The following is an 8694-nucleotide window of genomic DNA, read 5'->3' on the forward strand; positions in this document are numbered from 1 at the left end:
CCTACATCATGACCAACTATGAACCATGCATTATATAAAGTTTTATTTTATTCATATTATACAGATATGGTAACCGCGTACGTGTTCTGTATGCAGGTCTAGCCGGCGGTAGGGACTTTGAACGACGATACGGTTTCTATCAACCCTAACCCTGACCCGGTCGCACCTGAAGTCTGCAGTCACTGGAGTTCCATCCAAATTACGATTGCATCCACTCTCCTGTTCTCTCTTTCTATCACTGACGCTGCATAATCTCCATTTGTTCCCATAAGCTCTGGCCACGAGTTCTTTCCCTGCATCACTCAAAGCAACCACATCGGACCGATTTGTAATTGACACTATGTAACTTAGACTTAGAGATTAGTAAGCCCATTACTTGATTATGCCGGTCTGACATTTAAAAAAAAAACATTAGTGTCCTTACGATGCTTGAAAGTTTGTGCCTTAAGTTTGTGCCTTTATTTTTTTACACAATATTTATAATGTTTAACATACAACTAAAATTATTGCATAAAATCATGATAATCTAAACGATCGGTGGTTCCTTTTCCTATGCTCCTGACTGGGAAATTCCATGGAACTTCATGCGTATATCATTTATACTGTTTACTTAATTTTGAGAGATGACAGTATAATTATGTTGAACCACAATAGATCTAAATGCTTGAAGCCATATCTACCATATAAAGAACATTAGTTTAGAGGGTTTTTATCTTATTGGCCAACAGTTTTATTAGCTTAGAGATTATGTGAGAAGAAAATTTACCAGGACACTCGGACGACATTTTTCTTCCTCTGTTATCTGTGTAGTGTTGTGATGTATTTGCTATGCTCGTCTTAAGGGATTTGAGTTCAATTTATAGAGAGGATACGTCTATGTCGGTGTCGGTGTCGGTGCTAGTCGGTGAGGGCTAGCAAATTCAAAGTCAAATTACGACTAACCGGTTTTAACATCCAACGTTTTGACATTTATAAACCGATGGATTAAGCTTTGACAAGTTATATATATCGTTTTGGTAAAGCTTTGAAAGTTTTTTTTTTTTTTTTGGTAAACTTAAAAGTTATAACCAGTATTCAAATTTTGAGTAAGATAGACCACTAGTTAGTAGAATTTCTATCATATATTGGATGGACTTACCGTCACGGTTCCTGATGCTTACCAGGAATGATGTTCTTACAAGTAACTCTCTTCTAAGTATATACATATCGTGATCAAGATAATTTGAAAATAAGAACGTGCCTTTCTCGTATATCTGGCGATAAAAACTTGTTACGGAAACATCACCACACGTCTTGACCATGCATAGATAACGTACATATAATTATATAAACAACTGCTGATGAAAGGAACATTCGCTTCTTATATTCCTCAAGATGTATTATGTGAAACGACACAACGCATGCATATCACATACGTTATATACAGGCATGTCTTAGATTAGTTATGGGCCATGTTATCGCATTTGCACCTTGAGCACTTCCTAGGAGCATCTCTAATGATAGTTCTCTCTATATTTCATTCTGTAATAGAATAATTCTATTATAAAATAATACTATTGGAGCAAAAATTATTAGAATTACTCAGTAAATTATAGAGAAAAAAATAGAATGTCATTGGACACATGGTATAAGTCTTATAGAAGTAACACTGGTTACATATCAACTGTCCATATAAACTAAGCATATTTTATATAACTTATTATAGACTAGATCTAGATTCTTTGAACCAATTATTAGCTTGAAACAGTACTGGTCTTGGAAATATAAAGGCTGCAGCAAATAAGAAATTAAAGCCCATTTATCAAATGTTAATTTCAAAACAAAACTTTTAAATTAAACTAGATCATTGACCCGCGCGCATGCGCGGATTTATCTTTTGATTCACATATTTTATATACATGTTGTATATTATTTAAAGATTTATATATAAAAAAGTTAGAATGATCTGGAAACCAAAAAAAATCGACCCGGACAAAAAAATCAAATACCTACTTAGATCCAAATGTTGAGAACTCGAAAAACTCATACCTGAAATGAACAGATTTATACCCCGACCGGTGAGCTAAATTTCAAAATAATATCTTTTGTTATATTTTTAATTTATTTTTTTTGGTTTGGTGAGATTTACTAGTTATTCGAAAAAAATTTGGCTAACTTAATGGTATATATTTGTAGGTTTTCTTTTTTACTGAACAGAAAAATAAAAAGATTTGGGTCTTGATTAATTTATCTTATATAACAAATTGCTGCTATAATAATTTTTATAAAAAATAATTTTGTAACAGTATATCATTTTTGTTATAAATTAGTATATCATGGTTTATAGGTTCAAAGTATAGAATTTGTCGTCTTCATAGTATTGCTAATATTAATAGATGCAAGTTAATGAATACATATAATATATTGTATTATTATTAATCTGTTGTATAGTATTATATGTTAGTAGATGTATTATTAATAATATATCTTATAAGTATAATATGCTAGTGGATGTATCTAGTTTATAGTAAAAATATATGCAATATAAGGAAACATGCGTAGTTGATATAATAATAAGGTAAGAAGTGAAAAACTATGGTAATGGTTGATATTAATTATTTATAAAAAAGGCATGTCTAAAAATAAGTAGATTAATATAGCATTAATTACATAAGATCAACTTTAAAATCCACCTAGAGAAGTTGTAATGTTTCTGTTTTAATAAGATAGATGGGGCAAGGGGAAGCGAACTTTTCACCTAGTTTACATAAGACAGCTAAATTAAACACTAGACTACTTGAAACTTTGGAAAATTAGTGACCGTTTAATACTTAAATAAATTAGGGCTGGAAGCCTAAACTTTTTGTTTCCCCTTGGGGCTGGCTTGAAGTTACAACAATGAATATGACGCGAAGAGAAATAAAAGTATGAAAAAAAAACTAAATGCCGCGTAATAATATCAATAGACGATAACGTTTAGGGACAAACATATATGTAAGAACGTTTTGTTTTCTGTTCTGACGATGATGTTTGCTATGCTTTTTCCCATAACATGAGTCCAGTATATATATAATACAATATGATAAACGTTGTTTACTTTTTTTTTTATCAAAAACGTTGTTTATTTATGAATAAGAGCAAGATTATCGCTGTCCTTAATATGTATTTTAGCTCAGTTATAATAATTAAAAGAAAAAGAAAAATACCTTTTAATTTGAAGGACGTTCTTTAATTAAAGAACAATAGAAATGTCCTTATGGGATATGTGTCAAACCACAATGTATCATCTTTATCTCTCTCTCTTCTTGTTCTCCAACGAATCGCTCTCTTCTTCTCCGGCGACTGAGATTGGTACTTCCTTCCGAAGCGCGGATAGAGATAGTAGCTATCGATTATTCTTCAAGGTATATCGAGTAACATCTTTTATTTTTTTTTTCTCCTTGAAATCGATTCGATTAAGATCTACGAACGATCGAACACTTATTTGTTGCTTAATATCAAGGTAGTCTGATTCAATGGATTTATGATTCAATTTCTTGATTTAATATCATGCCCAAACTCTTCTCTGTTGCAGTGGGCATGGATCCTGATGCAGCAGATAGTTCTTCCGATGAAGATAGTTCCTCTGAGTTTGTGGCACTGATCTTTGATTTCATGTATTGTTATTTTGATAAATTTTTTCCCATTTTTTACGTTTTTTTATTTCTTTCTTTGGTTGTTTCAGGGACACACATGTAGATGACCCGGTACGTGAGGCTATATCAACGATCAATGATGGAAACGGTGTTGACATTGATGGCATTTACGAGTTTGTCAAGGTTCAATATTGACCATCATCTCTCTAATCATCTGGTGTTTTTGATCTGAGTTGATGATGAGAGTGAGAGACGCTAGTTGCCACTTTGATCATTCAAAAGAGTTGTTCTTTGTGGTTGATAAAATTGCAGGGTAGGCATAGTCTAATGCCAAATTACAGGGAATTGTTGGAAACCGAGCTGATCCTGCAAATACTGCTTCAGAAAACACAAATGAGACGACAAAGGCCGAGTCACAAGAACCTGTTGCAGTGGCTCATCCTGCAAATATTGCTTCAAATCTCCTTAGTAGTTCCTCCTCTGGGTGTGTAATCTTTATATGTTAATCATTTTTTGTTTCCATAACTGGGACCTCGTCCATCATGAATCTCACTATCATCATTCTGCACCTTAGTCAAAAAAAAGAGAGTTAGTTGGATCAGTTTCTGAGTCCATATATAGTCTTTATTTCTTTGTGGTTGATTGTCCTTAGTCTTTATAAGTCCTACCAATAATCAATCTTTTGGAGGTTTGTCCTTAACTTTGTTTTTTAACATAAAAATTAATTAAATAACTTGAGGATTCAAAACTAAGGACAATCAATAATGATGCTCTGAGGTGTACCATGTTTTCCTTGTTGGAGAGCACGTGCATGATCAAATAACAGCTTAATGAATATAATATTAACCTAGGAACAAAGTGAGAGAAGAGAGTAAAATAATTTTATCATGTGGAGAAGTGAACAGTATGTGACGACATTCGGAGATAGATACAGACCTAGTGGACAGAGATAATCATTTTGGTTCTAGAAGAAGTGTTTTAATGACTCGACTAAAGGGGTTTACTGGAAGATAAATTTGTGTAGAGTTTGTAAATTTAAAATATGATAAATTTTAAAATTTATGTGGATAAAGAAAATATATACACATTGATTTACAAAATTGATCATAACTTTTCTAGATTTTTATTTCATGAATTTATGTTATTTATTTTCTATCATTCATTTTGTAAATTAAATATATAAATGAGAAATTTAAAATATGTTGTTTATGAATTTAACAATAAAAAATACTTAAAACTGAAAATAATATTTTTAACAATACTTTCAAAAACAATTTCTAATAACTTTTTTCTAAATTTCTAAAATGTTCAAAAATAAAATTTGAAAAAAATATAAAAAGTTCAAATTCAAAATGTATAGTTCAAAAATATATAATTTTGGATTATTTTTTTGTAGACTTTTCTATCACATAAATTTTATAAATCTCATGGATACACATGATATTTTGAGTGTTATGTCTTATAATAAAATGAAGAGAATTCGTCTCCGAATAACACTAGATTTAGTTAGACTTAGAAAATCAATAATAACTAGTGTATCTCTTTCCTAGTTTTCTCAAGATTTTAATGGATTTTAAAATTTCTCAAACCATTAACAAAGAATTTTACCAAAATTGCTAAAATTAATGAACCAATAACAATGAAATTTCAAAATTTTCAAAGTTGATTAAAATTTATTTGCCATAAGTCCTTCTAAAAGGAAAAAAGAGGTGGTGACCATTTACAAGAATCAAAAAGACCAAAGGGAAGAAAGCACTATAAGAGAATCTTCATTTGTAAAGTTTAGGAAAATTTCTAAACATTTAAGAAAAATGAAAAAAAAATAATTTAAGAGAGAGAATGGCCAAAAGTTCTAGTTTATGAGGTTTTAAGAAATTGCAAATATACTCCAAAGACATGTGTCAATCATCGGAGAGAAGTTGGCATTTTTATTAATTTAGAAAAACTAAAACATAATCAAATAATTAAAAAACTAATATTTTTTCTTTTAGAAATTCTCATGGTTTAAAAAAGCTGCTCTAATTCACTGAAATGAACGGTTCTTCCTTTGACTATTAAAAAGAGGAGCAAAAAACAAACTCTCCTCATAAACTATAATGTTAATGAGGTTTAGAAAAACTGCCAATGTACCGCAAGGACATGTGTCAATCATCAGAGAGAAAATTAGCATTTTTGTTGATTCAGAAAAACTAAAACATAATCAAAAAATTAAAATGCTAATTTTTTTTTTAGAAATTCTCATGGTTTCAAACCAATAGAGCTGTTCTAAGCAGTAGCGGAGTCAGAAATATTTTCTATTGGAGTTAAAAAAAAATAATGAAGATACATTTTTATTTTTAGTAAGGTCAATATAATTTTCTTAAGCAAAAATAAATATTTTAAAAAATTTTCTTAAGTAAAAACAAATAATTTTTAAAAAATATTTTATAAACCTTACCATTTGCCTCCACCAATGGTTCTAAGTCATTGAAACGATGAATTCCTCTTTTGACTATTAAAAAGGAGAAAAAAAAGTCCCCCCTCCCTCTCTCCTTTTACAATATGAAGAAAGAAATAAGGATTGAAAAGTGGGTTCTACTGGGTTCTAAAACGGATAAAAAAGTGGAGAATGCTCCTGATAAATCATATTTAATGTCAGGGCCGTCTCAAACTTGATACGGACCCTGTTCAAAAAAGAAAATAAGACCCTATTTACTAATCCAAAATAATTTTGATTTTTACAAAATATTAGTATAATATAAAATAAATACATCAATTTAATTATTTTATATCTAAATAATACAATTTTCTATTTTTTAATGTAAAGTCAATGATCAAATAATTGAACTTGATTATTTGACATTTTTCAATGTAAAATCATCGATCAAATCATCGAATTTGATCATTTTCTATTTTTTCAGTTTTTAAACATTTATTGTATCTATAATAAAAAATCATAAAATCTATAAATATACTAGAGTAACAAAATATGGATAGTAAGCTATATACTTTTGAGTGGACAAGTTACTCTTTTTTTCTCGTCAACAAAAATTGTAGGTTAGTTTTTTTTCTTTGTGTTTGCTATTTCTAATTAAAAATAGTGAAAAATATATTTTGTTATCCGTATATAATCACTAATTGATAATTGTTTCTTAAACATAATTAATTAGAATATTAACTTTCTATATTACCATTGAATATTCACACACATATTAACAACCATTTCTTACTTTACAAAATGTATAATTGATATAAATACTAATTACTTCCAAATTCATTGCATTTTCAGTTGGTTATATAAAAAATAAAAAATTGTAATTTACATTTATTGGTTATAAATACAGAAACTAAATTCAAATATAGTTATTCTGATTTTTTTTTATAAAATATGATTTTAAATTTATAACTATTACTAAAACAAATAAAAAATTATGGACCCTCTAAAATTATGGACCCTATTCGACCGCTCTACTTGCACGTGCTAAAAGACGGCCCTGTTTAATGTCGTCTTCCTTCCACCGCTGCCTTCTGCGTCAGTACTGTATACAATGACAACTTACACATATAAGTATCCAATCGTGAGATTGCCTTGTAGTGTATTGCAATTCTAGTAACACTTTGTTATAGGATTCGAAGCTGTGGTATTGTTCGCTCCTAATCCCATGTCCTTTGATCTACTCATACGATTTATTCTTGTTCATGACTCAAGAATTTTTCATCTAGTTCACGGCTGCACCACTACATCTGGGATGGATTCATGATCCACAACATCCACTATGAAGTATCGGAAAATACTTCCGATGTAGTTTACAAAACCATTCATTCTCTCTGTTTAGGTTAAACAATCCTAAAGAATACAAAAAGGAATACAAAAAGAAGTATATGGTTAAGAGTTAAACCTAGAATAACGTATCTATATTTATCTCTTACAAAACACCATGGGAGCATGACTTGGGACTTCAGTCGTCCAAAGATTTGATTTGGAGGTTCCTATGATTTCTTTTTTTTTTGTATTGTCAGCACTAGACATAATGAATTTTTTCGATTTAACCCATAAATTATCCGCTCGTGACTTGTACATGTCGACCAAACTTCACATACATGTTGAACGTCCGATGCTCTGACCTGAAATATGCAAGAACGAGATCATCCGAGGAACGCTTTCCCGGATGGATGTTGGATGCTGGATAATATTTCCACGTAAGACTTTTGATGGACAGTAACACTTCACAGGATCGCGTAGGACCCACCCGCTGTCATGTTTTCATATTCTACAAAACTAAGGGCTGACTGGTTTTTCCGCTACCACCCGCAAATGCAGTTTTTGCGGTTCATAGCGGTTGTTGGCGTTTCGAAACAATCACAGAAAACGCTACAATCGCTTCAAATCGCTCCGAACCTCTTAAAATCAAAAGCTGGTTCCAGCTAGCGTTTGCGGTTGCGGGAGGGTAAAATTTTTTTAAAGAAAACAGAATAAATAAAAATATACTAAAAATATCCAATTAAAATTTTAAATTAAAATAATAGAAATTGTAAAATGTATACATATTATATTTCAATTTATATTATAAAATTTAAAACCAAAATATTTTCTATAAACTTTTAAAATTTAATAATATGATTTTATAAATATAAATTTTATATTTATCATATTATTATAATTTTTAATATTTTTATAATTATATAAAATGTAAATATTGTTAAATTATTATTTAACAAATGTTTCGTTCGGTAGTTTATCAGTCATAAGAGTCCCGCAAACGCAACAATTTCTAACCTTTGTACCAGTCGTACAAATCTCTAGAAAACGCTTAAAACTGTAACCACCCGCACCCGTAAACTTCTGCAACTACCAGTCAGGTCCTAAGTCCAATAAAAGAATGCCGCGTGTAACTTTTGATGTTCATGCACGTCCACGCTGTACTCGGATAAGGACATCCAGAGGAGGGAGAAAGAAGGACAGGAAACACTTTACACGCTTCGTGTGGTCCCCACATGATATCTTTCCTCTCTTTCTCTAAAACACATCCAATAAAAGACTACCACGTGTACCCTTTGATCTTATAAGCAGAGAGGATAGAGAAAGCGAGACTGGTAAAAA

The 8694-nt window shown here is 30.5% G+C and overlaps 1 pseudogene; it reads right to left on the bottom strand.

Annotated features, from left to right (window-relative positions):
- Window positions 1-6: 6 nt before the first annotated feature.
- On the bottom strand, window positions 7-3772 carry LOC130509766 (protease inhibitor HPI-like; annotated as a pseudogene).
- Between the last annotated feature and the right edge of the window lie 4922 nt (window positions 3773-8694).

The sequence above is a fragment of the Raphanus sativus genome, chromosome 3 (genome assembly GCF_000801105.2).
Source record: "Raphanus sativus cultivar WK10039 chromosome 3, ASM80110v3, whole genome shotgun sequence".
NCBI lineage: Eukaryota > Viridiplantae > Streptophyta > Magnoliopsida > Brassicales > Brassicaceae > Raphanus > Raphanus sativus.